Below are 27830 nucleotides of genomic sequence, written 5' to 3'. Positions count from 1 at the left end.
CATCACTACATGTCTTACCATAACATAAACTGCACCCTGCCCATGGGGCTACCTAGGGCCCACCCTAGGGGTGCTTACATGTATAAAAAGGTAAGTTTGGGCCTGGCAAGTGGGTACACTTGCCAGGTCGAATTGGCAGTTTATAACAGCACACACAGATGCTGCAGTGGCAAGTCTGAACCATGTTTACAGGGCTACTCAAGTGGGTGGCACAACCAGAGCTGCAGGCCCACTAGTAGCATTTGATTTACAGGCCCTAGGCACCCCTAGTGCACTTTACTAGGGACATACTAGTAAATAAAATATGCCAGTCATGGAAAAGCCAATTACACATACAATTTACTCAGGGAGCACTTGCACTTTAGCACTGGTCAGCAGTGGTAAAGTGCCCGGAGTACCAAAACTAGCAAAAACAAAGTCCAGCACACAGTCAAAACATGGGAAGCAGAGGCAACAAAGATAGGGGAGACTACACCAAGGATGCCAGGTCTAACACTTCAAAATTATTAAAGCCAATTTTAAAGTTGTTCTGTTTGTCTGCTGGACATTGCACAAAGGCACAATGAAATCATGTGTTTGTGGATGGTATAACCACTGACCATTGCTATCTCAGTAAAACAGACAACATTTCCGCATAAGGTTGTGAGGCCCTCCTCACCAGGTGCAACCCTACTCCAACTTCCTCTTGTAACTTTCGCCTCCTTTACAGACCTCCGCCTAACAACTCAACATTCCCAGACACCTTTCTAGATACAGTCTCAAACCTTATAACATTATACTCAAACCTATGCATTCTTGGAGACCTAAACATTTGGTTTGACAAACCCAATATGCTCCATCCAAAAGCTATCACCACTGGCCTAGTCGCATTGAACCTACATCAGATTGTACACAACCCCACACACATCGCTGGACACATCCTAGATGTCATTTTTGCAAAGCCTGAACTAGTTACCGTTCATAGCATCAGGCCAATGACATGGTCAGACTACCATTTGATAACTTTCCAACATAAAACACCACAAATCAACACACCCATTCAGGTATAAGTGTCAGCTCTTCCCTCCCCACTCTAGACCAGGAGACTCATCAGGATATGCAGGCTATACCCCAGACCCCTTTGTATTTCTGTCTGGAGGGAATTCACAACAGCCCAACTATCAGTCTGACCCAGACAATGGTTTGAGCAAGAAAATGCCCTCTTTGTAAAAGTGGCATTTTCAAACTGACAATCTAAAAACCAACTTTACCAAAAGATGTATTTTTAAATTGTGAGTTCAGAGACTTCAAACTCCATAGCTCTGTCTGCTTCTAAAGGGAAACTGCACTTAAAAGGTATTTAAAGGCAGCCCCCATGTTAACCTACAAGAGAGATAGGCCTTGCAACAGTGACAATGTGGCAGTATTTCACTGTCAGGACACGTAAAGCACATCACTACATGTCTTACCATAACATAAACTGCACCCTGCCCATGGGGCTACCTAGGGCCCACCCTAGGGGTGCTTACATGTATAAAAATGTCATTTTTGCAAAGCCTGAACTAGTTACCGTTCATAGCATCAGGCCAATGACATGGTCAGACTACCATTTGATAACTTTCCAACATAAAACACCACAAATCAACACACCCATTCAGGTATAAGTGTCAGCTCTTCCCTCCCCTTACATACATGCATCTTTCGACCATGGAGCAAACTCAATTTTAAAGACAGAGAAACACAACTAACAGCCAAAACAGATCTAGATTCAATTAATTATGTTCCAACACTTTAGGAGTGGCTACAGGAAGCTTTCAATAGCCTAATACCACTCAGAAAAACTAAACAGGGCAAAAGAAAACCAACACCTTGGAGAAAAACAGAAGTAAAAAAGATAAAGCAACAAATCAGAAGGTTTCAACGGACCTAGCTCAAAACAAACAGCATTCAAGACAAACTTCACCTACACAAACTTAACAGAATATACAAATCATCAATCAAAAGAGCTAAAAAAAGGTACTACCCAGACAGAATTTTAAATGCTAAATCTGCAACCAAAGAATTTTATAAAATTCTCAATTAATTTCAAAAACCTAAATGCATGGAAGGATGTCATCCCACTACTCAAGATTTCACAAACAAACTGGCAACTCATTACACAACCAAGGCAGACACATTGGGTTCCTATTTAAAACAGGAGAAGACCACAAGCACCAGCCACTTTCCTAAAATCCCCTCCAGGAATAAACCAACCCAGCCTCTGCACCCCTTCAAACAAATATCACAAGGTGAATTTATGGATGTGAGCAAAGCAAGCAGGCCTTCTGGTTGCTCTTCTGACCCTTGTCCACCACACATCTTCAAGAACATTCTTTTATCTACTTTGGCTGCCACACCTGTAAGAAGAATCATCAATAACTCTTAGCTACAGGAACTTTTTCTGAAGACCTGAAAAAAGCATACATATATCAGTTATTAAAGAAAACAAACGTAGACCGGCAGGACCCCAACAACTACAGACCAATCACAAATGGACCTTTGCTGGGCAAACTGATAAAAAGAGAAGCATTTGCCCAGATGTCACAATTCATTGAAAACAATTCCATACTTTCAGACTACCAAACTGGATTCCGCCCAGGAAGAGGCACTGAATCGGCACTCACAGCAATCTGGGATTATCTTAAAAACACAGTTGACCGCAATGGAGTTGCTGCACTATTTCTCTTGGACATCTCGGCTGCCTTTGATACTGTTGACTATGATACTCTAATTCAAAGACTCCACGATTCCGACATAGAATGGACTGCTCTCAACTGGATTACATCCTACCTTCATAACAGAACTAATCTTATCTATTCTCCCCCTTTTTCATCCAAACCATACCTCACAAAAGCAGGAGTCCCCCAAGGATCAATGATCTCACCTTTGCTTTACACATCTACATGATGTCACTACCTGAATTGATCGATGATTTTCAAATCACATGCTACAAAAATGCAGATGACACACAATTTTTACTGAAATTGGAATGCCCCAAAGACATTGAATAGTCACAAATCTTCAGTTGCCTCAGAGCCGTTCATCAGTGGAGGACTTGGAGCCATCTCAAACTAAGGCCCTCATTATGACATTGGCAGTAAATCACACTTTCCGCCATGCCGACTGCCCCCAACATAACACCGTGGCGGCGGATAACCACCAACCATATTATGACACACACGTACCAATCCGTCACTATACAGCCACACACACAAGTCCGCCAGCCCAAAGGTCAGTGATAAACTGGTGGTATCCAAACCCACACTGTTACGCCAATAGAACAACGCCCACAACATTATGACCCACGAATCACTGCGGCCGACATTCAATGGCGGTAAACCATTAGTGGTACATACAGCTGCGCACAAAATACACAGACTCAAACAAAACAACACCACATTGGACAATTCAAACTGCACACACCTGACACATACACACACCACACCCACACCACTATAAAACACACACCCACATTACCCACAACCCTTTACGAAGACAAAATATGGCCACCAGAGAGACAGCAAGAGCACCCACACAACCAGAGCCACATACCACCATCACCTATACACCACCCACGCACCTTATGTCACACACCCTAACACATCACCCCACACACCCTAACCCACACCAAACTCATGGCACCACAATGACACCCCAGGTTTCGTGAGGAGGAGCTGAGGCCCATATTTATACTTTTTGACGCACAACTGCTCCAACACAGTTGTGCGTCAAAAATTTTAACGCCGGCTAACGCCATTCCAAAGCGCCATACGGGCGCCTTATTTATTGAATGACGTTAGCCGGCGCAGCTGACTGGTGTGCGTCAAAAAAAATGACTCACACCAGGCAGCGCCGGCGTAGGGGAAAATGGGGGTTGTGCATCAAAAAATGGGGCAAGTCAGGTCTGAGGCAAAATTTTGGCCTCAACCCGATTTGCGCCATTTTTCTTTTGACACCCAACCCCCATTGAAATGACTCCTGTCTTAGCAAAGACAGGAGTCATGCCCCCTTGACCAATGGCCATGCCCAGGGGACTTGTGTCCCCAGGGCATGGTCATTGGGCATAGTGGCATGTAGGGGGGCACAAATCAGGCCCCCCTATGCCACAAAATAAATATGAAAAAAATACTTACCTGAACTTACCTTAACTTCCCTGGGATGGGTCCCTCCATCCTTGGGTGTCCTCCTGGGGTGGGCAAGGGTGGCAGGGGGTGTCCCTGGGGGCATGGGAGGGCACCTCTGGGCTCCTTCTGAACCCACAGGTCTCTTAACGCCTGCCCTGACCCAGGCGTTAAAAAACGGCGGCCATCAGGCTGGGCGCCGGTTTTTAAGGCCTGCCCCCTCCTGTGCGTCAAAATGAAGTCACAGTATAAATAAGGCGCACAGGCCTTAAAGTCATTTTTTGGAAGGGAACGCCTACCTTGCATATAATTAACGCAAGGCTGGTTCCCCCTTCTAAAAAATAACGCACATGGTGGAACATTGACCCCCGTGGGGTCGGACGTCAAAGTATAAATATAGGGCAGTGTTTGCGCCGATTGTGCATCAAAAAGTTTGACGCACATTCGGCGCAAAGAGAGTATAAATATGCCCCTAAGGGTCCTGGTGGAGGAAATCATCCGGGTAGAGCCACAGCTATTTGGATCACAGGTGCAGCAGATATCCATTGCTAGGAAGATGGAGCTATGGCGGAGAATCGTGGACAGGGTCAACGCTGTGGGACAGCACCCAAGAACAAGGGATGACATCAGGAAGAGGTGGAACGACCTACGGGGGAATGTAAGTTCCATTGCAGCAATACACCAGCCCGCAGTAGAGAGTACTGGCAGTGGACTCCCACCTCCTCCCCCACAACTAACAACATGGGAAGAGCCATTCTTGGCAATCATGCATCCCGAAGGCCTGGCAGGAGTTGGAGAAGGACTGGACTCTGGTAAGTCAAATCTCCATTACTATCAGCCCCCGACCTGCATGCCATCACATACCCCCACCCTTACCCTCACTCCCATCACTCCACCACCTCCCACATACCCCACCATCACAACCCACTCATCCCAATACCAAGCCCTGCAAGCAACACCAAAGCATGGACACCCCTCACAGACCTGCATGGACACCTATCACCACTGTATGCACACTGGAGAGAATCACGTAGCCCACCAAACAACAACTCACACAAGGAAAAGCTGTCAGGGCAACAACAACCATAGAGGGCAACACACCCATGCACAATATGTCATACTCAGAAACAATAACACTGCATTTAAAACCCCACAGGTACCCAACCCAATGTCACCGGTGAAGAGGTACCAGCAACATCCAGTCCCCCCACAGAAGAGGCCCACAGTGATGACAGCAGCTCTGCTCGACTGGATCTGGATGACCAACCTGGCCCATCAGGGATCTCCAGACAGTCGGTTACCCAGGCACAGTCTCACACCACCACAGAGCCTCCCCCCTCAGGAAACACCACCACATCACCCACCCAGCGGGCCCATACCTCTGTCCCCAGGGCGCGTCAATCAGCAGTGTGTCCATCACTACAGCGAACCCAAGCCACCCCACAAACACAGGATGATCAGGGACCTGGGGTCAGTGGCAGTGGGCACACAGTTCAGGGGACAGAGGCACAGGACAACAGGGAAGCTGGGAGGACTGCTGTGCGACAGGGGGAGGACAGGCCCAGGGAACTGACTCTCCAGGAGGCACTAACCGCAATCCTGGGAGCATACCAACATTCCCAGGATACGCAAGGCCAGATACTGGACAAGTTACAGGAGAACATGCGGCTGCAGGAGGGACAGTACCTGGGGATCAGGGAGGAATTGAAGGACATCAACACCACCCTGGTCTCCATTGCAGGGGTGCTGGCAGACATGGCTAGCATAATGAGGGAGGCAGTGGCACACCACCGGGCCCCTGACACTAGCCAAACCACTGAACAGCCCTCCATATCTGCTGCCGCTAGTGGACAAGATGCCCCGCCACAGGAACAACAGGCCACCAGCACCCCTCCCCCTGCAGAAGGGGAATCACCCCGCAAACGTTCCCTGCGATCCACGCAGAAGCCAGAGACTATTGCCAAGACCCCGGCCTGGAAATTAGACTCTCCTGATTGACACCCTTGTGTCCCACTCTGTCACCCTGGCCATCTTGAACTCCCATTGCTCCACTTCCTATGTCCCCTTGGACAATGCACCTGTGATACAAATCGACTGGACTCTATTTTGGACTTTCTCCATCATCAACCCAGCCCATTGCACTACCTCCTCTTCTTCAGAGCACTGCAATAAACACACTTTTATAAAATACAAGTATAGAATATGTCAGAAGTTTTCAAAAGGTATTCGTTTAACAAAGGTTCAAACATTGCAATTCAACTGTACAGTGATGTTTACATTGGAAAGACCTGTAGTTGGCTGCACTCAACACACCAGGATCAACAGTGGGGCACCAACATCTGCAAAAAGAGATGCCAAAGGGTACAGTGAGTGGGCATAGAAGTAGGACTACACAGACTGCCAGTGACAATGTCACACATCAACGTGTCAAATATATGTGTATCAACACTGTCTAACCTGTGTCTCATTGGAAGTATTGACGAATAATTGCACTTGTGTTTGTCCTCATCCTCATCCTCTGCCTCCTCATCTTCACTGTCCACAGGGTCCACTGCTGCCACATGGCCATCTCGAGCCTCCTCCTCCTGCAGAAAAGGCACTTGGCTATGCAAGACAAGGTTGTGCAACATACACCATGCCACGATGATCTGGCAGACCTTCTTGGGTGAGTAGCACAGGTACACCTGTTAGATGGAGGCAACGAAAGCTGGCCTTCAGGAGGCCAAAGGTCCTCTCTATAATCCTTCTTGTTCATCTATGTGCCGCGTTGTAACATTCCTCTGCCCTTGTCTTGGCATTCCTCACAGGGGTCAGTAACCATGAGAGGTTGGGGTAACCAGAGTCACCTGCAACTATCGAGGGACAACTGTTAGCCACACACTAATCATTAGGGCCCACACCATACCCATACACCAACATATACTGGGTGAGAACCAGGGCTCACCTATGAGTCACACCCTGTGCCTCTGGAGTTGAGCTATCACATTTGGAATGCTGCTATTCCTCAGGGTAAAGGCATCATGCACAGACCCAGGATACTTAGCATTCACGTGGGAGATGTACTGGTCTGCCAGGCAAACCATCTGCACATTCATGGAGTGAAAGCTCTTTCGATTTCTGAACACCTGTTCATTTCGCCGGGGGTAAATGCAATATGTGTTCCATCAATAGCCCCAATAATGTTGGGGATATGTCCCATTGCATAGAAATCAGCTTTCACTGTGGCCAAATCCTCCACCTGGGGAAAACGATGTAGCTACACATGTGTTTCATCAGGGCAGACAACACTCTGGTCAACACTACTGAGAACATTGGCTGTGACATTCCTGCTGCCAAGCCCACTGTCACTTGGAAGAAGCCAGTTGTTAGGAAATGGAGCACTGATAGCACATGCACAAGTGTGGGGGGATCCCAGTGGGGTGACGGATAGCAGAGATTATGTCAAGATCCAATTGGGCACACAGCTCAGTGATAGTGGCCCTGTCAAGTCTATAGGTGAGGATAATGAGCCTGTCCTCCATTGTTGCCAAGTGCACCAGGGGTCTGTACATGGGGGCATGTTTCCATCTCCTATTCATCCGCAGCGGTTGCACTCTATGGGCCAAAATAGTAAGCAGCTGGTCATTATCTCTACATTCCAACCACTACAGTTCAATGCATGTTGTGATTGTAACAGTATTTTGTTGGAGAGGTCCAAATGGTGCATTTGTGTACAGTGATGCAGTTAGGAGCCATGGCCTGCCCCCCCCCCCCGAAATGGCATCCTCCTGTACTGTATGGAAGGACAGGTGGAAATGAGGTAATTCCGCAGACATTGTGCGCCATTGCGGGAGGTGGTCAAGAACCGCTGTGCAACTCCTCATTGGTTAACATTGGGCCCTATGGGGTACAGTGGCCAATGGTGATGTACACCGGGGGTGACGGTACACACCGCCGCGGGCTGACTGCCATTTTCTATCTGTGCACTCACTTGCTGCTTGACCTTCAACAGGAGAGGACCTACACTGCATGTGCTGCTGTGACCCGTGTCTGGAACCGAACATGGCCTGTGTTACTGGGGAAAGGGCCCCAGCCTTCACCTCGGCGGAGTTGGAGAGACTGGTGGATGGGGTCCTACCCCAGAACCGACTGCTGTATAGGCCTCCAGACCAACAGGTGAGTACACAGTGAGAACGATGCATGGTGTGTGAATGCATGGAGTGCTGTATGTTAAGGCCTCATGTAAGGGCATGGTGGTGAATGGGCCCTGGGCAGCTTGCAGCATGTATGGGGGCCATGTCTGTGCAAATGGGAATGGGAAGGGGCATGGTGGGCCATGAGTGTAACAGGCAGGACGGTCAGACTAATACCTTTCCCTGTGTCTATTTCCCTGCAGGTCAGGGCCCATCAAAAGAAGGGTATATGGTGTGCCATCGCCAAGGATGTGCGGATCCTGGGGGTCTATGGCAGGCGGAGCACCCACTTTCGCAAGCGGTGGGAGGACCTGAGATGCTGGGCATGGAAGACCACAGAGGCCCAGCTGGGGATGGCCTCCCAACAAGGAAGGGGTGCCCATCGAACCCTAACCCCCCTGATGGCCTGTATACTGGCGGTGGCTAGAGCTAGATGGGCGATTGGGGACATCACAGCAGCCAGAAGGCGGTGAGTACAGTGCCCTAATATACAACTTGCGCCTGGTGAAGTGGTATCCAGGTGGGGGGGTGTAGGCCCGTTGATGCCCCTAGCCCAGGCCTGGCATTGCAGGGGAGGTCCCATGTTGGGCAGGGTTCTGATGTGAAAGTACTCCTACCAAGCTAGTAGGCATCCACTACTGGGCAGGGGTTTGTGGGTATCAGGTATGCTGCAATTGGCGTTAGGTGTCCCTATCCATGGGCTGGTGACTAGCATTGTGACTGCATTGCCTAGTGTGTAGAGCTGTTCCCTGTGTGTGAGTGTGTTGTGTACGCCAACGGTGGTATTGTTGGTGACATTGACCATGTGTATCCTTTGCCTCTTCCCCCACCCTTTTTGTTTTGTCACCCTGTCCTTACGTGCATTAGCATAATCTGGCAAAGGAGCAGAGGCACCGGCGACAGAGGGAGCTGCATCCCTCAGGACCCAGGATGCCGAATCCACTGACGGAGAGGGCACCAGTGAGACGGAGGGCAAGTGGAGCACCACAGCGGATACTGGAGGGGACAGTTTGGACATGGATACCTCCTCTGATGGGAGCACCCTGATGGTGGTGGACACCTCTGTGCCCACCCCAGCTACAGGTACAGCCGCCACCCCCGTACCATCACCGCTCTCCCAGCAGCCCCTCAACGAGTTTCCCGTGCCCGCTCACCCAGGAGGGTGGGCATCTCCTTTGCCCCAAGCACCTCAGGTACCTCAGGCTCTGCCCCAGTTAGCCCTGCAGCCCTGAGTGAGGAGGCGATTGACCTCTTGCGATCTATCTCTGTTGGGCAGTCAACCATTATGAATGCCATTCAGGGGCTGGCAGCCCAAATGCAACAGACAACTGCATTCCTGGAGGGCATTTACACTGGCTTGGCGGCCCAACAGAGATCAGTCCAGGCTCTGGCCTCCTCTCTGATGGCAGCCATTGTCCCTGTTTCCATCCTCCCCCTCCAACATCCTCTTCCCAATCCCATTCCCCTTAACCCCTACCTATCCCAAGCACACAGGCAGACGAGCAGGCACCCAGGACAAAACACAAGAGTGGACATGGCAAACACAAGCACCACACTTCATCCCACAGGCACTCACACAAACACCATCCAGAATCAGACATTCCAACATCCACTGCCTCCACTGTGTCACCCTCCTCCTCGTCCTCCACCTCCCTCCCAGTTGCGTCTACACTCACACCTGCATGCACCACATCCTCATCCATTACCAGCACACCTATCAGTACACACCCCTCACTGGCAGTCACCACCCCACATCCATGCACACGTCCTCTGTGTCCTCTCCCACTGTGTCTGTGCCCCCGCCTCCCAAAGTACACAAACGCAAGTACTCAGACACCCAAAAGCCATCCACCTCACAACAGCATCCAGCCCATGCACCTGCACCCAAACACAGCAGACTGACACCTCCTACCACCCAAACCATCTTCCTCTGCCCGCCCCAATGTCCCTAAGAAGCTTTTCCTCACCAACATTGACTTCTTCCCTAGCCCTCCCCCTGTCCCTCAAGTCAGGCCAGGATGGTCAAAACCCAAGCAAGCACCTCAGCCCCCCAGTCCACGGGCACAGTAGTGTCCCCAACTACTCCAGGTGGGAAAGGATCCCAGCCACCAGCAAGCCACACAGACAGGGTGCCAGCCCCAAGTGCATCACGGAAGGGCAAGGAGTCAGCCCCAAGTGCGTCAAGGAAGCGCAAGAAGGCAGCCGCAGCTGCACGAAGGAAGGGCAAGGGGGCAGCCCCAGCTGCAGGACGGGGGGAAGGAGGCAGCCCCAGCTGCAGGAAGGAAGGGCAAGGAGACAGCCCCAGCTGCAGGAATGAGGGGCAAGGGGCCTGCAACAGCAGGCAGTAGAGACAAGGGGCCTGGTGCAGGGACTCAGTTGGAGCCCCCACCACCAACCATGGTGGTGCAGCCATCCGAGGCTGCAGGGGATGGGCTGGAGCCTCTCCCACCACTGCCAGCACCGCCACCTGCAGCAGCAGCCCCAGATGGGCAGCCGTCCAAGGCTGCAGGGGATGGGCTGGAGCCTCCCCCCACCACTGCCAGCACCACCACCAGCACCGCCTAAAGCAGCAGCAGCCCCAGTGGGCAGCCGTCTGAGGCTGCAGGGGATGGGCTGGAGCCTTCCCCCACCACGGCCAGCACCGCCACTAACAGCAGCAGCCCCAGTGGGCAGCTGTCCGAGGCTGCACGGAATGGGCTGGAGCCTCCCCCCACCACTGCCAGCACCACCACCAGCACTGCCTAAAGCAGCAGCAGCCCCAGTGGGCAGCCGTCCGAGGCTGCAGGGGATAGGCTGGAGCCTTCCCCCACCACGGCCAGCACCGCCAGCAGCAGCCCCAGTGGGCAGCCGTCCGAGGCTGCACGGAATGGGCTGGGGCCTTCCCCCACCACTGCCAGGACCGCCACCAGCAGCAGCAGTCTCAGTGAGCAGCCATCTGTGGCTGCAGGGGATGGGCTGGAGCTTCCCCCCACCACTGCCACCTCCACCATTAGCAGCACTACTGCCACCACGTAGCAGCCATCACCACCGGTGGACAGTGTGTAGTCCTGCATCCATGGGCTGTTGTGCGGCCTGGCCCCTGTAAATCCTGTGGGTCTGACACCCAGGTGGGAGACTGTGACCTTGCACTTCCCAAGATCTGCATCACTGGGCACACAGCCCCCGCCAGAACCAGTGGAGAAGCCATGCACTCACCCCATCCTTCCCAGGATGAAGCTCACAGGGCACAATGCCCCCTCCAGAACCAGTGGAGATGTCATCCACTCACCCCATCCTCCCCAGGATGAAGCTCACAGGGCACAATGCCCCCTCCAAAACCAGTGGGAGATGTCATCCACTCACCCCATCCTACCCAAGATGAAGCTCACTGGGCACAATGCCCCTCCAGAACCAGTGGAGATGCCATCCACTCACCTCATCCTCCTCAAGATGAAGCTCACTGGGCACGATGCCCCCTCCAGAGCATGTGGGCAAGTCACCCACTTGAGAGACTGTGGCCTTGCACTTCCCAGGACCAAGGACAGAGCATGTTGGCCCCTCAAGGACCAGTGGCATTATACCATCTTCCGGCTGAGGTGCCCCCCGTTCCCCATCTCCCTGAGGTGCCTGGCTATTTTTGACCTGATGCCCCTGCAGTGTTCTTTCCGTGTTGTTGCAGGAGTGAGGTGGGGTCTTGGACTATGTGATGTGGCCCTGTGGTCCATGGACATTGAGGACTGGGCAGTGTCCTTACATTTGTAAATATGTATATACTTTTTGATTTGAAGGCACATATTTTTACTATTTTATCTTATTACACTCACTTTAATCAATTCATTTTGTCCTTGCATTATTTCTGAGGGGTGCGTGGTGAATATGTAATGTTACTGCATCTGGTTATGTGTATGCTGTTGGGGGTGGGGCTGTTGTATGTGTGTTTCACTCTCTTTTTCCTCTCCCCCTCCCCTGTGTGCTAGGCAGCAATACTCACAGTGGTCATCTTCACCGGCGTTGGTGTTCCAGGTGGAGCAGAACATAAAAGAGCATGGGGAACACATGCAACTTGGGCTCCATGGTGGCTTAGTTCTTCCTTGAGTGTCCAGAGGTGAGTCGTTTCCCTTCTGTGCAGTGTTTCCGCCAGGCATTTGGTGTCGTTGGTACCGCCCCGGATAAGGTGGCGGATTGGTGTGTCATTATACAGTGGGCGGAACATTGTCTTCTGCCTGGCTGTAGGCGGTTACTGCCGTGGTGGCTGTTGATTTCGCCCTGGCGGTCGGTGTATTAAAGTGGCTGGCTGTCTGAGCTGTTTCCGCCGTGGTCATAGTTTCATATTTATTTATGCCGGCCTGTTAGCGGTATTACCGCCACTGTATCACTGACATCCAGGGTTGCAATGAGGGCCTAAATGCTTCCAAAACAGAAATACTCACATGTGGTGACTAGAAAAATTATCACCCACTGTGTGCCTGGCCTGACGATCTCAGACCACCTCCTCAAGTATCCAAGAAAGTTAAAAACCTTGGAATTACCATGGACTCCAAGTTAACAATGATTGCCCATGTGGACAAATTAGCACAATCAAGCTTTATCTCCTTGAAGACTCTGCAAGCATCTTCCCTCACATCGGATTTTCGCACAAGGTACAGGCTACTATTTCTCTTGTACTATCCAAGCAGGATTATGCCAATAGCTTCTTCCAATGATTAACTCTATCTGTTATGAAAATCTACAACGTATTCAAAACTCCGCTGCCAGGCTACTATTACATGAAAAGCCACAAGCCCAATCTCCCCTGCCTTGAGAGCACTACACTGGTTACCCGTTGTCAGAAGGTCTACCTTTAAGCTGCTTTGTGTCACCCACAAAGCTATACATGGAACAGGACTGCTTTTTATCAGAAACAAAATAACCAAATTCATTCAACAAAGAAACCTCCGCTCAAGATTGGCACCCCGCCTAAGAATACCACCACTGGCTCTTTCCTCTATAATCACCATATCCAAACAGCAATGGACTGCATATGCCTGTGTTGATAAATAATCATAATCTGATTATGTGAATGTTATAGATATGTATAGTTCTTCAGGAGACATGTGTCGCTACTATGTCATAATAAATAAATCATACACATACTTTTGTAAGCCTGTTTAAAAAAGGTATATTTACTCACTGTTAAATATATATATATATATATATATATATATATATATATATATGTGTGTGTGTGTGTGTGTGTGTGTGTATGTGTGTGTGCATGTGTGTATATATATGTATATACAAATATGTGTATATTATTCTATGCTTGACATGTTCATAGGTCATTTCATAGCTCCTAGATAAGTTGTTATATTAGATACTTATGAATTCTCGGCTTTCGTCTTTATATAACACTGATCAAATGTTTTATTATCATAAGCATTTCGCTATTCAAAAATTGAGGAAAGATAAATAAATGTTAGAAAAGTACACTTATTAATTAACTTCAAATGTTACAGATCTTGAAAGTCTGTGTTTCTACAATACTACTTTTCTTCTCATATTATTATACGCATTATTATATTCCTTGCACATATATTCCCTTACTATGTATTTACATACCTATTTATTGCTCTAGACCTACTGTACTAGAGAAAGGTTAAATAAAAATAAATAAAATAAAATCTATAAATAAAATTCAAATTATAAATAATTAAATTAAAGTTTTAAAAAAAATTACTAAATAAAATAAAAATAGAAATATTAAATATATATGAAATAAAAAATAAAAAATATGTATGTAAATTTACTATTTTGTACGTTTCCTCAACGCCCTATGCCTCTATCAATCTATCCTCCATACTCAATCTGACTAATCCCAAACCCATTCTTCTACTTTCATCTCCAACATAACCCTGCCTTTGCTCTTCCCTCCTCTACCGCATCTAGCTTACCCCAAACCTCAGTTTACTACCATGATCTCCCAAACAACCCTACTAAATTCTCCCTCATTTATCTCACATTTGACTCATCCAAAACCCCTCCTGCTACTATGATCTGCCTAACTCCTTTCCACAGACTCTTCCCTCCTCCACCTCTCCTTTACTCATCCCAAGCCTCATCCTATTACTATAAACTCCCAATTAACCCTTCTGGATTCTTCCCTACTCTATCCCCCATTACTCTAGTCAGTCCAACTAATAAAGTCACATGTTCTCTGCTCAAATTAACTCATCATAATACTAATACTGTACTCATATTTCCCTATACTAATTCACCACTAATTCCTTTGGGATTCCAGAGTAGCGTGCTACTCATCGAAAAGCATTTCGATGCCTCGTCAGGGGAAATAAGCGCAATATTAATACTGTTACAATACAATGTGTGTGACACCTGAAAATATAGACTGAAATGGTCCATCACAGTAAGAAACTTTTGGTATCTGTCAAACTTGCTTCAGTGCACTTGTATGTACCCAATCTGTGACTTCATGACACAAATGCACTTCAAACACTTCAGATGGCTTACACCTCACATGATTTGCTTTCAATGAGTTAGAGCCAACATAGCCCAGGATCTGTGGTAAACAGAAAAATTGAGACATATATCTTCTGGTACTAATATTCCACTCCTTGATCTAATACAATACTTACCACAAGTCACACATAATAAATAAGATAGGCAGGCCATAGTCAACACTCATGCATGTTGATCAATATTCAAAGTTTGGGAAGACTGTATGTTACAACTGGATGTCACACTTCTAGAATGGCTGTGTGTGGTACAACTATACACAGAGGTGAGACATACCCATTTGTCATCTGCAGGGCTTAGTCTCTAACAGGTGACTCACAGTAGTAGGATAGCTCAGATTGCTTCTTTATCAACATCACATTTGGGATTATGGTTTATGGATATGAGTACAATGCCCATCCTGGCTGTGTGTGTGTGTGTGTGCGTGTGTGTGTGTGTTAGGTATGCAAATGTTACATCATGGTTCACATGTAGTAAGGTCACATACTCAGGGCCAACATCTCATGGTGAAAACAAATGTGTAGGGTGGGGGGTACAATTTCTAAACTACTTTATTCATGAGTGTTGATTGCATTCAAAGTGGAAGCTGAGCTGCACGTATGATGATAGGCATGACATACATTGCCATTTGTGGCTCTATTTGACCCCATAGGTGGAGACTCCACAGTCGTATTCATGACAGAGTAAATAATAGTGCTTCCATTACGAACAATCCTACACTTAACAAAACCCATAATGCAGTTTTAATATAAAATGTCCTCCAGGGTATATATGCCAAACACAATAGTCAGCCATACTAAAGTTTTAGGCAACCTGGATTTTGCAGGACATATTTACTTCCATATTGGGTCCTCTCAAATATGTCAATGTTGTTCTTGTTTTGCAAGACTAAATTTAAATTCAAACTTGTATTTGTTGTTACATGTATTTCAGAAGCTTTACCATCTTATTAAGACTTGGACATAGTGTCAATTCCATTGATATGTATATCAACTTTAATAGAACTTTTATAGTAAAAAGGGCAATCATGGACATGTTTCTATACTGAGCTGAATGTTTGCAGAAAATAGAAGTAGGAATCATATATATGTGGAGGACAATGCTAGGTTTTCTGATATACACCATATTCACATTTATGTATCTTTTACGTCCCTGTAACCATAACCAAATATCCATTGACTAAGGTTTAACTTTTGAGAATGATTGAAAACTCGGAAATAGCTATCTATACACAACATACTCATATATTATATACTTACTTCTACATTACTATTTCTAACATCAATGTTGCTCTCCCACAACATACATTCCCACTTAATATGTAGTTCACCTGCAACATAAAATGTTAAATCATAGAACAGGCCATACCCTGAATAGCATACCTACCCCCTTGTTTCTTCACTCTGACCTTCAGCACCCCATCAATAAGTGTATTGGCAGTATGTTGGCCATTAGGGGGTCGGGGTGCACCATCATTGCTTGCTCTGCCAGTAAGGCTTCCCTAGCTGGACCTCAGCCACCATCTTGGTCCAGCGATGTTGGTCCTCAGAATGCTTACGGCAATGAAGCCTACGGTACCTGTGGACCCCCAAAGTCCGCACTTTAGCAACAATGGCCTTCCACGAGTACTTCTTCATATGGGAGATGACCTAGATCTGGAAAAACCAAATGTGTACAAAAATGGTTAGCTGTCTCACCATCTGAACATTTCTAACTTCTAAACATCGTAAGTTAGTGCCTTTACATTTTGAGTAGCACATCGAATTGCTCAGAAAATACATGGATTGCCCATTCTCTGCAACGTGACGTTTAAAAACATGTTAATTTGATATACACATAATCATATTTATTTATTTAGCTTGGAATCATACACATAATTCATTTAAGACTAATGTCATCCTTCATGATCCATGTATAAAGTATGTGTGTAAACACAAATCTCCTTTTATGGATATATGTGTATACACAAATCATATATAAGTACTGTATGGGGTAGGAATCATATTTTAATCACAAAGTACCTGCAAATCTTATTAACTATTATAAATGTAATTTTCATCTGTGATAAAACATAAATAAGTTTTTCAAAATCAAATTAATTTGCCCCTCAAAAACTCTAGAATTTTCCTAACCATGCACATCCTACCTACTTTCTCCCAAAATACATTTTGATATGCTTCCCAAGAAAATGGTATTTATCCCTAATAGACATTGCCTGTGTGTCCATTACTCTCTGTCAGTGTTTGTATAGATTAAATAAATGGTGTGTGGATAGTATTAGGAGCTACTATATTGACAGTTGAGAAATATAGCATTTTATTGACAGCTCAGTGAGATTTCTCCAAATGGTTGTAGCCTATATGGCTTCTGATGAATCACATTTACATGTATATACAAGGAAACAGAACCAACGCATTAATTTCCTGCATGTAAGTATATAGCGTATGCCACACAGACATAAATATGTATTTCTGACATTCATGTTCAAACAACCATCTAATAGTTCCTAATGGAAGCAAGTACCAAAGACTAAGTGAAATTAACAGAGAAAAGGGAATATGAAATGACACAACCTACATGATTTTCACCTTAAGTACTTTTACCAGTCCCACATAACCACAAACCTTTAAGTAGAATATAGGACTTTCTGAGAAATTTCAAAAGTGTTGGATTAGTCAGAACATAAGAGCTATTGTTTGCTTACATATTACTGTGGCATAGAGTTGGGTATACTGGGACAAGACCTCATCAGTTAGAATTTCCAATTCATCAGGAGTGAAGTTTGAGGCTACGTCACCAGTACTTTGTGCCATGGTCGCCAACAGTTCAGATGGAGCAACAAAGTCTGAAGAGGCCTGAACTGTACCAAAGCTAGGAGGCAGTGATCATCTGTTGGAAAATGTGAACATCACTGAGATGCGTAAAAAAAGAAAAAGAGGGCCCCTGAACGTAATGCATAAAGGGGGTGGATGTAGGGGAAACTAAATTAAACATAAGAGCAATAACTGCCTGCGCTATAGATTTACAAGTTGCACTAGTCAAGACTTTAAATACTTTTTAATTAATGTATGTGTTGAGCTTAATCTTCAATATAAGTATGCAAAATACACTACTTTTATTTATTTATTTTACCAAACCCCTTTATCTTCACATTCAAAATATTTTTCCTTTTTACACATAACCATAATTATCATTATGTCTTCTAATGCAGAAATACTGGATGTAAGTTGTTCTGTTTTTTATATGAAAAATATTGTCCCTTTAAACATATTTTTACACATTGTCTTTCAGAGATATCCTACAGTCTCAAAACAACAACCCTCCAAGGTTGTGTGAACACTTACCTAGGATGTTCTGTTCTTTCTCAGGCCTTGCCACAATGCAAGACTGGGAGATTATAACAAAATATAGGCTAAACCAACAGACAATAGAGGATTTATGATGCCTTCAGCTTCAACCACAACTTCAGCCACTGAGCCAAAATCCAACTTCCATAACATAACCCCAATTGTGGAAACCATGACAGTTTTACATTTTGCTGCCAATGGATTGTTCCAGCACACTTGGTTGCAATGTAGTGTCACTAGCTACCTTTAGTGGTGTGCTATGGGGATCCATAGTAGTAATGCTGAGCCACAAAACAGCTTCGTACAGTTCTCAAGGACTGGAGAAGAACTAACAATGTGAAGGCTGAGTTTTTTGGTTTGGTGGCATTCCACATGTCATCGGTGCTATTGATGGCACCCACATTGCCCTGGTGCCACTGCACAGCAGTGAACAAGTTTACCACAACAGGATTAACTTTCATTTCATTATCGTACAAGTGATGTGCCTATGTGATTTGTACATCTCTAGCATCTGTGTGAGGTTCCCTGGTTCCATCCATGATTCTTTTGTACTACACAAGAGCAACTTTCAACAGCAAATGGCTCAGCTTGGAAATGTGAGGGCCTGGCTTTTAGGTAAGTGCCATGTTTCAATGTATGAAGCCATTAATGTAGTTCTGTAAACAATGTAAACATTCTATACGGTAACTCACATTTCTTTTACAATTTTTAGACCATAGAAGGAGATGACTTACATCAAGATGTCATTGACAACTTCTTCTTATAAGGCTAAATTTAGTTAAAAACATTTTTTGTTGATGTTACAATTTTGATCTACAGTTGGCAAACTCCTGCATTTGTTATGATATATAGAAGCTATGCTGTTGTTCATATGATGAGGGTTCAAATGGTGATGTTTATTACTGTGATGAGTTTATGGCTGAATTGAAAATCCACAAACTGATTATATCAATGTTTTCATATTCAAATGAAGAGATTGTGCAACTGAAGATGCTAAGTTATGAAAAAGTAATTTAGGATGCACCTAAGTCTAGAAATTAGTTTCACTATTAATATTGTCCCGTTGTGTTAACTGTAGGTGAACATGCACTGTCATTCTCAGTAGTACAAAATAATTAGTGGTGAAACCTTTTTCCTGTTTCTATAGTTAGTTTTATGTTGTACCCACTGTTCCAGTTGTAACTGCTGCAATTATTCCATTGGGTGTTTGTAGCAATGGTTGACGCTCCTTTATAAGTGTATTTATGTTATGTGAAAAACATGTTTCTATCTACTATGATTTGCCTGCATCAACAGTAATATGTGATGAACATAACAGAATAAATTTTAAGTTGTAATAAGGCAACATATTTTTAAACAAAATCTGAGTGTATTACATTTTGTTGAATGGTCTGTGTGGATTTTGTTCTGTAGCAACTTTACATTTTTTACGATTAACTAGCCTACACAGAGTGTTAACATTGTATTTGCTGTACCTTTTAAGGAAATGTTTATCTTTATTTCAGATTATTTAATGTTTCAAAACATAAATCTAGGTAATTTCCTATAGAACTGAAATGTATTATTTTAATTTGATGTATGCTTTACTGTGCTTGTACATACCTGTCTCAACTCCATCTGGGATTCTTGCAAAGCCTTCAGTGTGCATAATCCGATACACCTTTTCTTCCTTTGACAAGAGGTGCATAGGCCTGGAAGGACCACCACCAGTATTGTGGGCTGCTAGGTGTACTTTGGAGGCCATAGTTCTTACCATCCCCCACAGATCTTTCCAACATTTCCTCATTTCCTCCTGTGAGCGCCTGCTGACAGACACAGTATTCACTCTTAAGACATTTCTGAGTTATAGTTGTAGATTGGACAAGGGCTTCATGCAAGTGGGCTCCTCCCTAAGGATCTCATCCTCCATTACTGTCAATTCTGTGTCTGTAAATCTGGGGTTTCTTCTCTCAGTCATGCTTTGAAGATACAAAGTCAGAAATGCAAGAAAAGACAGCACAGGAAATACAAAAGATGTGACACAAAAATTGCTATCTGCTGCTGGGTGCTAGCGAGTTAAGCAAAGGATCATATTATAGCAAGGGGGTGCATTAGTGTGCTCAGCAGATGTGATTACTTAAAACATTACATTCAGGTGTGTGACTTGAATTCTGCCTTTCAGATGCAACGTTATAACATGAGAAAAACATTCTGCAACATATGTCCTCTGAATGTACTCCGGTGTGAGCCTGCAAAGCTGACCGGGTTCTATAAATTTGATGGGTAGAATTCCGCCACACCACTACAGACAGAGTGTTATCCGATGGCAGAGGATTATTTGCTGCATACGTGGTACTCCCACTAGGACGATGTATCACCTTCCTACACAAGGGACGGTAGATCACGTGTTCTATATTTAAGTCTGACAGGAGGTACTGACAGGAGGTACTCTGCAAGGCCGGTGGACAGAATGAAACCTCCATCACGAAGGATGGATGGCCTGTCCACCAAGATATAAATTGGGCCTTTACTCTCTCTGTGCCTCAACAAATTAGGGGAAAATGTATGTGACCTTGTGGAAGGTAATTGGTGCTCATGTAAGTGCTCCAATACATTGGGTCAAGTTCACACTACATAAAACTGCAAAAAAATGGAAGACTGTGGCCGTAGCTACACTCCCTAAATGTAGCGTTAAGAATGAACCTACAAATTACAGGCCATATGCTACAATGTAAAATCCATGATTGGACAGTGGAAGGGAATTTGTAGAATAGTGCTGAGGTAGAGTTCTGGAATGGTACTGGAATAGTAGACCACTGCTTGTGTCTGATTTGTGCAACATATTTAAAACTGAGAAAGGTCCAATTGAAATCACTTTTGTTGATTTGAAAAATGCCGATGGTTATTAATAGGGAGTTTCATGGCCTCCTTGTAGGATTACCACACTTTTTTGCCTTCACTCACCTTCCTTTGCTGAACCTAGTTTTGTTGGCTTTTAGGACTCTGCACTTTATTAATTTAATTTACTTATAAGTCCCAAGTAAAATGGTACTCCCTGTACTAGGGCCGCTGCAGCCTATAGTGCAGTTCTAAACTGCCATTTTGACCTGGCAAAATAAACTGTTTGCCAGGTCTGAACCTTCAGTTTTAATACATGCATGTCACCCCTAAGTTAAGCCCTAAAAACCTGCAAAGTAATGTGCATTGTATTTAAAAGTAGGATATAAGGGATTACGTTTTATATTTCCTGGTTGTGGAAGCAGTCATAATTTCATTTTTCACTAGTGTAACACTAGATACCATTTGGTTACCTTATTACATTCAATAAGTGGCAACTGTGTATTGGAAGCATATGTGGATACCTTGTTTGGCCTCAAATGAATTGTAATTTAATATCTTCTTTAATTATAAAGTAGTTTTTTAGTCACAATTCTGAAAATGTCACTTTCCAAAAGTTGCCATTTTCTTGCCCTAACCATTTGGTGTCTGTTGCGAGTGTTGGTGGTCATATGACTGTAAAAGGTTCTGCTGTTGGACTTTGTGCATTCCTCCCAGAAAAGAGAATAGGTATGGACATGATGGGCCATCCTGCCAGGACGGGGGGGCAGAGCTGTTCCAGGCCCCCTTTACACTTCAAAGGGCTTGCCTCCGGCACACTAAAGGAACCTGGCACTAACCTTTTGTCACCCCTGAGTTTATGGAGCTTTGGCAGGGTGAAGGGAAGAACATTTCAGAACCAACTATGAGAGTAGGCCTGGATGTTCCCCCCATTTCAAAGGCTGGCACCAGGTACAGTTATTGGACCTCCTGAAAAACTTGGTTGGCCAAGACTTGTACAAGTGATTATAAAGTAAGGAGGATGGGGCTTATGTGGCCTAGATGACCAGGTCAGGAAATGAGTTGGACTGCTGAGTTTTGAGGCAGCTGAAGCCTTTTCAATAGTCTGACCGAAAGCAGAAGTAAATTGATTTACCATACTGGAGTCTGGATTGAATTAAAGTGGTTACCACCAGTATGTTATAATCAGAGTTAATAAACAGCAGCATTGTTTTTAGAGTTTTCATATGATTGAAACAAGTACTGGAAACCTTGACCAACGACATTTCTAGCAACAGAATAACATTTATACAGACATGCAGATAACTGACCTGTTTTAAGAGTTTGGAGGTAGACAAAGTGCATTACGACTTACATTTGAGTTCAGTTTGATTAAAATGATTGTTCTGAAGATGGAGAGTTCTGTTTTCACAGAACTGAGCTTCAGGAAGCTGGCAGATATCCATTACTGAATAAGAGCTAGCGAAAGCACCAGGCTGAATGGTCCAAAGGTTTTGTAAGGGATTCTATCCTTATGCGGAAGATCAAAAATTAGTTGGATTCTTGCACATACATATACAACTGGAACCCTACATGAGGGAGCAACAAAAAGGTAACAATATTAACCCCGTGAGACACCACAATTAACTATCTTGTGTTGTGAACTGTATGTTGGTAAGGAGACCATCTTACTCCCATCGCTCAGAAAATATTTTAGCCACAATGCCATAGAAACCAATTTAATTTAAGCTAGTGAGACGATTTGGATAGTGGATGGTGTTGACATTAGCTGCAAGGTATGGTAAAGCCAAAGCACTTCTGCCTACCAGTTTTCTCTGGTCTTCTAAAAGGGATGACACACAAAGTTCAGTACTCAAGCAAGACTCATTTTAAAATGAGTCCAAGAAGCTTTGCACCTCCATGAATGATTGTAACTGGTGAAGAACAACTTCTCCAGGAGTTTTCCCATAAGATGTTCCTATGATTGTTGGTAAGGAAGGGCTCTTTGACAGTGGTTTTACAATAGCTGTTGTCTATGCTGGATTAACTCAGACACTGTTAAAGGAGGTATACAATAGATAGAAAGAAGCACTTCTTTGGAAATGGGCTGTAAAATGAGGTGTGATACCATGTATGCCTTCTCAGGTTATCTAAGAGTGGAAGTTGTGTGAAGGAAATGTGCTTGTGTGAATGAAAGGTCCTTGAGTTGCCAAAGAGGATTACAGTTCTGGTATTATGCTGAAGAGTTCTTAGAAAAAACGGGGTGTCTTGTGAATCCTGGTTGAAAAACATGCTGTCCTTGCCTTCTTTGGCCCCATTGCAAGTTAAATGGTGTGGATTTATCAGATATTTGTCAGTAATAATTCTGCTCTATACCATTACTAGCTAAGTGGGTGTAATCTTTCTGCAGCCAGTATTCCTAGGTGTGGAAAAAGATAATGCTATTAAAAGCTGCAGCTGAAGCTGCCTAAGCCAGGGATTTACCAGGAAAAAATACCGTCAGGTGATAAATGAAACGCAATTATAACAAACACATAAAAGCGAGTAAACACGCAAAAACATGTCCTCTGATTCAAATAACATTTGAAAGTGGGTAAGAAGTTACACTTCTACATAAATAAAATTACCAAAAATCCCTAACTCTTTCACCAAGACAAACATAAATAAAGTCAAGATAACACAGATATCATTACTACAGCTGAAGGCAATTTGGGGGTTATTCTAACTTTGGAGGAGGTGTTAATCCGTCCCAAAAGTGACGGAAAAGTGACGGATTTACCACCAGCCGTATTACGAGTCCATTATATCCTATGGAACTCGTAATACGGCTGGTGGTATATCCGTCACTTTACCGTCACTTTTGGGACGGATTAACACTCCTCCAAAGTTAGAATAACCCCCTTTGTCTGTTGGGCCCATATATAAGTGCAGACCACACCTTTTCTCTCTATCTGCTAAATAGCATTAAGGCTGAAGCACTGGCCTTTGTCCCTTCTGACTACAGGAGGTACATCTACTGGCCTTGAAGCTACAACTGTAAGTACAAGTACAGCATCAGGTCCAACAAAAAAAGGCCCAGTCACCCAGAGGCATAGACGAGGACACAGGTTCAGGAGGAGATGTCTGAATACATTGAATGTGTCCAGGGAATACATTCTAACAAATCATCAGCTTCACATGGACAGCAGCCTACTGGATGCAACAGGGAGTGCATTAGAGGCCAACATTGGAAAAAGGACTACCATCTCCCCAGATAAAAACACTACTGGTGCTACATTTTTGGCTACAGGGGACGTCTTCATGACACCATATAGCTACTTTTTCAAAGTTGTTAAAACAGGTAATAGGTGTCCTTCAACTAGCACCACAGTGCATTTTTTCCCTATGGACCCATAAATAGTGAATACGGTAAAGCACAGCTTTCATGCCACCCGTGGACTGCACGTATGTGACACTTCCAGCAATCTGAGCAATGGAGTAGATATACAGTAATCGGAATATGCAGCATTTCTATTAATGTTCAAATGGAGTGTGATGCACACATAAGAATTACCCATAGGTGTACACATTTCCCAGGACCTACAAATGATTATTTGGGCCTGTGGAACAACAGGATGCTACAAATCAAGGGCCTAATTTAAGAGGGCCTAGTGGCACACTGCGCCACCGAAGCATAATTTGTTTACGCTCCAGTGATGCAGTGTGCCAGCCCATATTTACAAGGCCACACAAAGCCACCTTGCTAGGCTTTCATGGCCTTGTAAATATGGACCGCTTTCATGCATAACAATGCGTGAATGGGTTGTTCCATTGGTGTTACTTGGGGTGTTCCCACACAACACCCATGAAACCCAAAGGAATCTGATGCATTCCCAGATTTACTAGTCTGGGAACGTGTCAGATTCCTACACCACCTCAGGGGTGATGCAATGGGGAGAAATATTTGTATTTCTTACCATTTGTCCTCTTTCTAAGTGTGTTGCATTCTACAGCACAAATACAAACAGGAATACACCTCTTGCTATTGTTTTTGTGCAGGAAGGTGCCACTTCCTGCACAAAAACAATCATCCCCACAACACTGGGACCCTTGCACCATGGTGCAAGGGTGCCTGCTTTGATGCATGGCAGCAATTTGTGCTTCCGCGCAGGGGGAGAGGACAGAAATGCACTGTATCTTGTGGATATGGTGCATTTCAGCCCTTTCCCAGTGGCACAAGGTGGCGCAGCAAGTCGCTTGCCGTGCGGCCCTGTGCTACGGGCCTTGTGAGTGAGGCTCCTCAAGTCCACATACCACTTGCAAAGGACATGGTTGCTAGGTGCGTACAAACACCTTACTGTTAAATGTTATTTGACTGTGTTAATGCTGCCTTGACCTATGTGGAACAAATGGTCCTTCAACACATTTATGTGATAATTAGTGTGTATACAACCATATCATTCAGTTTGTACCCAACAACATCACATCTTGCTAAAAAGAAAAGAACATATTACAATATTGCCAAAGCTATTTACTCAATATAAGATCCAAGTGAATAATAAAAAGGTGCTTCAGCATGTGTATGGTAAACATTATAAAACCTCAAAATTCCTTACCCCTTGTTCTCATGCAGATGACAATGGATATCTATTGTGTGAGGGACTCATGACACCTGATTACAATGCAGCACCTTCTAGAATAGAAAATGTGATTGAGGGTGCATATAGACAGCTCAAGGGCCACTTCCAACTGTCTGCACCAGAGAGTTGGGGCACTAGCTTATCAGAGAAGGTGTGTCAGATTACACTCCTGTGCTGCACGCTGCACAAAGTAGGAATATGGTGTTGTATACTCATTCCTGATGAGGACAACCAGGGAGGTGAGGATTTAGCAGAGGAAGATGAATATCCAGAGGCCAGACAGATCTAAAAGCAGCAGTATGAAATGCTGCAGTCATCGGGGAAGAACTGATTAGAAATCATCTCTGATTGCATTACATTCATTGTCTAATTTTGTTAAACATGTGCACAGTAAATCGCACCTGACAATAACTGGAATGTGTCAAAGTTGTATTAAGTAAAATCCCTACACTAAAGCAACATCGGCACCCCCCACACACACAGACTTACACTCTCACCCCCCACACATACGCACAAACCAACAGTAGCCTTGGCCGCCCTATCTTACCTTCTACCCTTCACTCAACTATTGGTATGCCTTGGCAGCATGAGGTATAGTGTTGTTTGTGCACGCAGGGTCATAGATAGGATTGTCTTAGGCATCCTTGGTTCATGTGCTGCCCTTGTTCACTGCGTGGACATGATGCAGCTGGTCTTTTTTCAGTATTTTTTATTAAGATTTTGTATCTTTACAAGAATACAATGAATGTATCAAATATATAACAAAACCATAGTCAGTAGTGAGTTATCCATAATAAGCATCCTGCTATTGGATGCTGCAATGGGGTTAAAATGACTGTCTATATATCAGTTCCACTTATTATTCTATCTTCAAGTCATTTCAAGCTCTATTGTGTCCCAGCTCGTCCTCTTTCCTCCTTATTATGATTGAAGCCTCATTTACAGCCATCACCCATTTCAATAAATCTGGGCCTAGATTCGCATTTCTTTGACAAAAGACAACGCTGCACCAAAGTTGGTGCACCAAAGTTGCTGCACTGCCTTGCATCAAAGGAAGAGAGAAAAATGTGCCATATCTCTTATGGTTTAGTGCATATTTTCTCTCCCCCAGCACTGGCACAATTCAGGCAGGCATGCACCAACACACACCCATGCGCCATAATTCCTGGGTGTGTGCGACTTTGGAATAATATCCTGCTCTTTGCGATACTATCCATACCAGATTTTGTGCTGGGTTTGTGTCACAAAAGTGCCACAGACCCAGTGCGAAGCCGTAGAAAATCTAGGCCCTACACTCCATGTTGCTATACAGGGCCTACAGGGGATTGCAAGTGCATTTCAATTCGCCATTTAGCCTCTTGCAAAGCCAAATACACAAAAGAGACAGCTGGATATCTCAGTTTTAGGTCAGGGAAGCAAGACCAAAAGGCATGTTTTGGGTTACACATGTTATGGCTCCCAGTCAAAATGGTCATCACATTTGACAACGATCCAAGCAGCTGGTCATAAATACTGACCGGCTTCCTGAAACATTCTACTGGAACTGAAAGGCTAGAATGCCAGGAGTGGCTCCTCCATTATGGTGGAGGACCCCCGCCCCCCTGCCAACAGATCTGAACTTGAAACATAGAATTATAACAAAAGAGCTTTATTATCATTTTAATTTTCCTTTGGGAACAGTCTCTTGAGGCGGGGCCATCCTCATGCCAGCACTGCAGCAAGCACGGACGGGAAGTGGTGGGCACTGCTGCAAGAGTGCCTGTTGGTTTGGCCGGCTGTCTTAGGACGGGCAACTGACATGTGTACTTATATATCTCCAACCCGAGCTGCGTTGCCAGGTGGAGAACATCAAGCACAGGCTCCCGGCCCCAGTGGGAGCGCAAAACCAGACTGCTCAGGCCAATTCCGGTGCCTCTCTCATGTTGGGTAATAGTGTTACCAGTATGACAGCAGCGACTAGATTGGCCATAGGGGAGTCTGGGAGCCTCAGCCTGTGCACTAGCAAAGGCGCAGAATAGTGTTGAGGCAGCCAGCGGAAGTTAAGATCTTTTTTTGTTGTTGTTATTGTTCCCCTGCACTGCCCCACCACCCTTTTTCCAGATACAAGCTGCTACTGTAGAGTGCAAACAATGCCAAATAGGGTCTTGGGGGGCAGCTGATCACTGGGAGCTCTGCGCCCTGGGATGATTGAGGAAGTGGAGCAGTCTGATGACTGCTCGAGGTTTGGGCTGTGTTGAGCTATATAATCAAGCATTTTCGGTGGGTGGC

Source organism: Pleurodeles waltl, chromosome 12, assembly GCF_031143425.1.
Source record: "Pleurodeles waltl isolate 20211129_DDA chromosome 12, aPleWal1.hap1.20221129, whole genome shotgun sequence".
NCBI lineage: Eukaryota > Metazoa > Chordata > Amphibia > Caudata > Salamandridae > Pleurodeles > Pleurodeles waltl.
The sequence above is the reverse complement of the archived record's forward strand: the minus strand, read 5'-3'. Positions refer to the sequence as shown.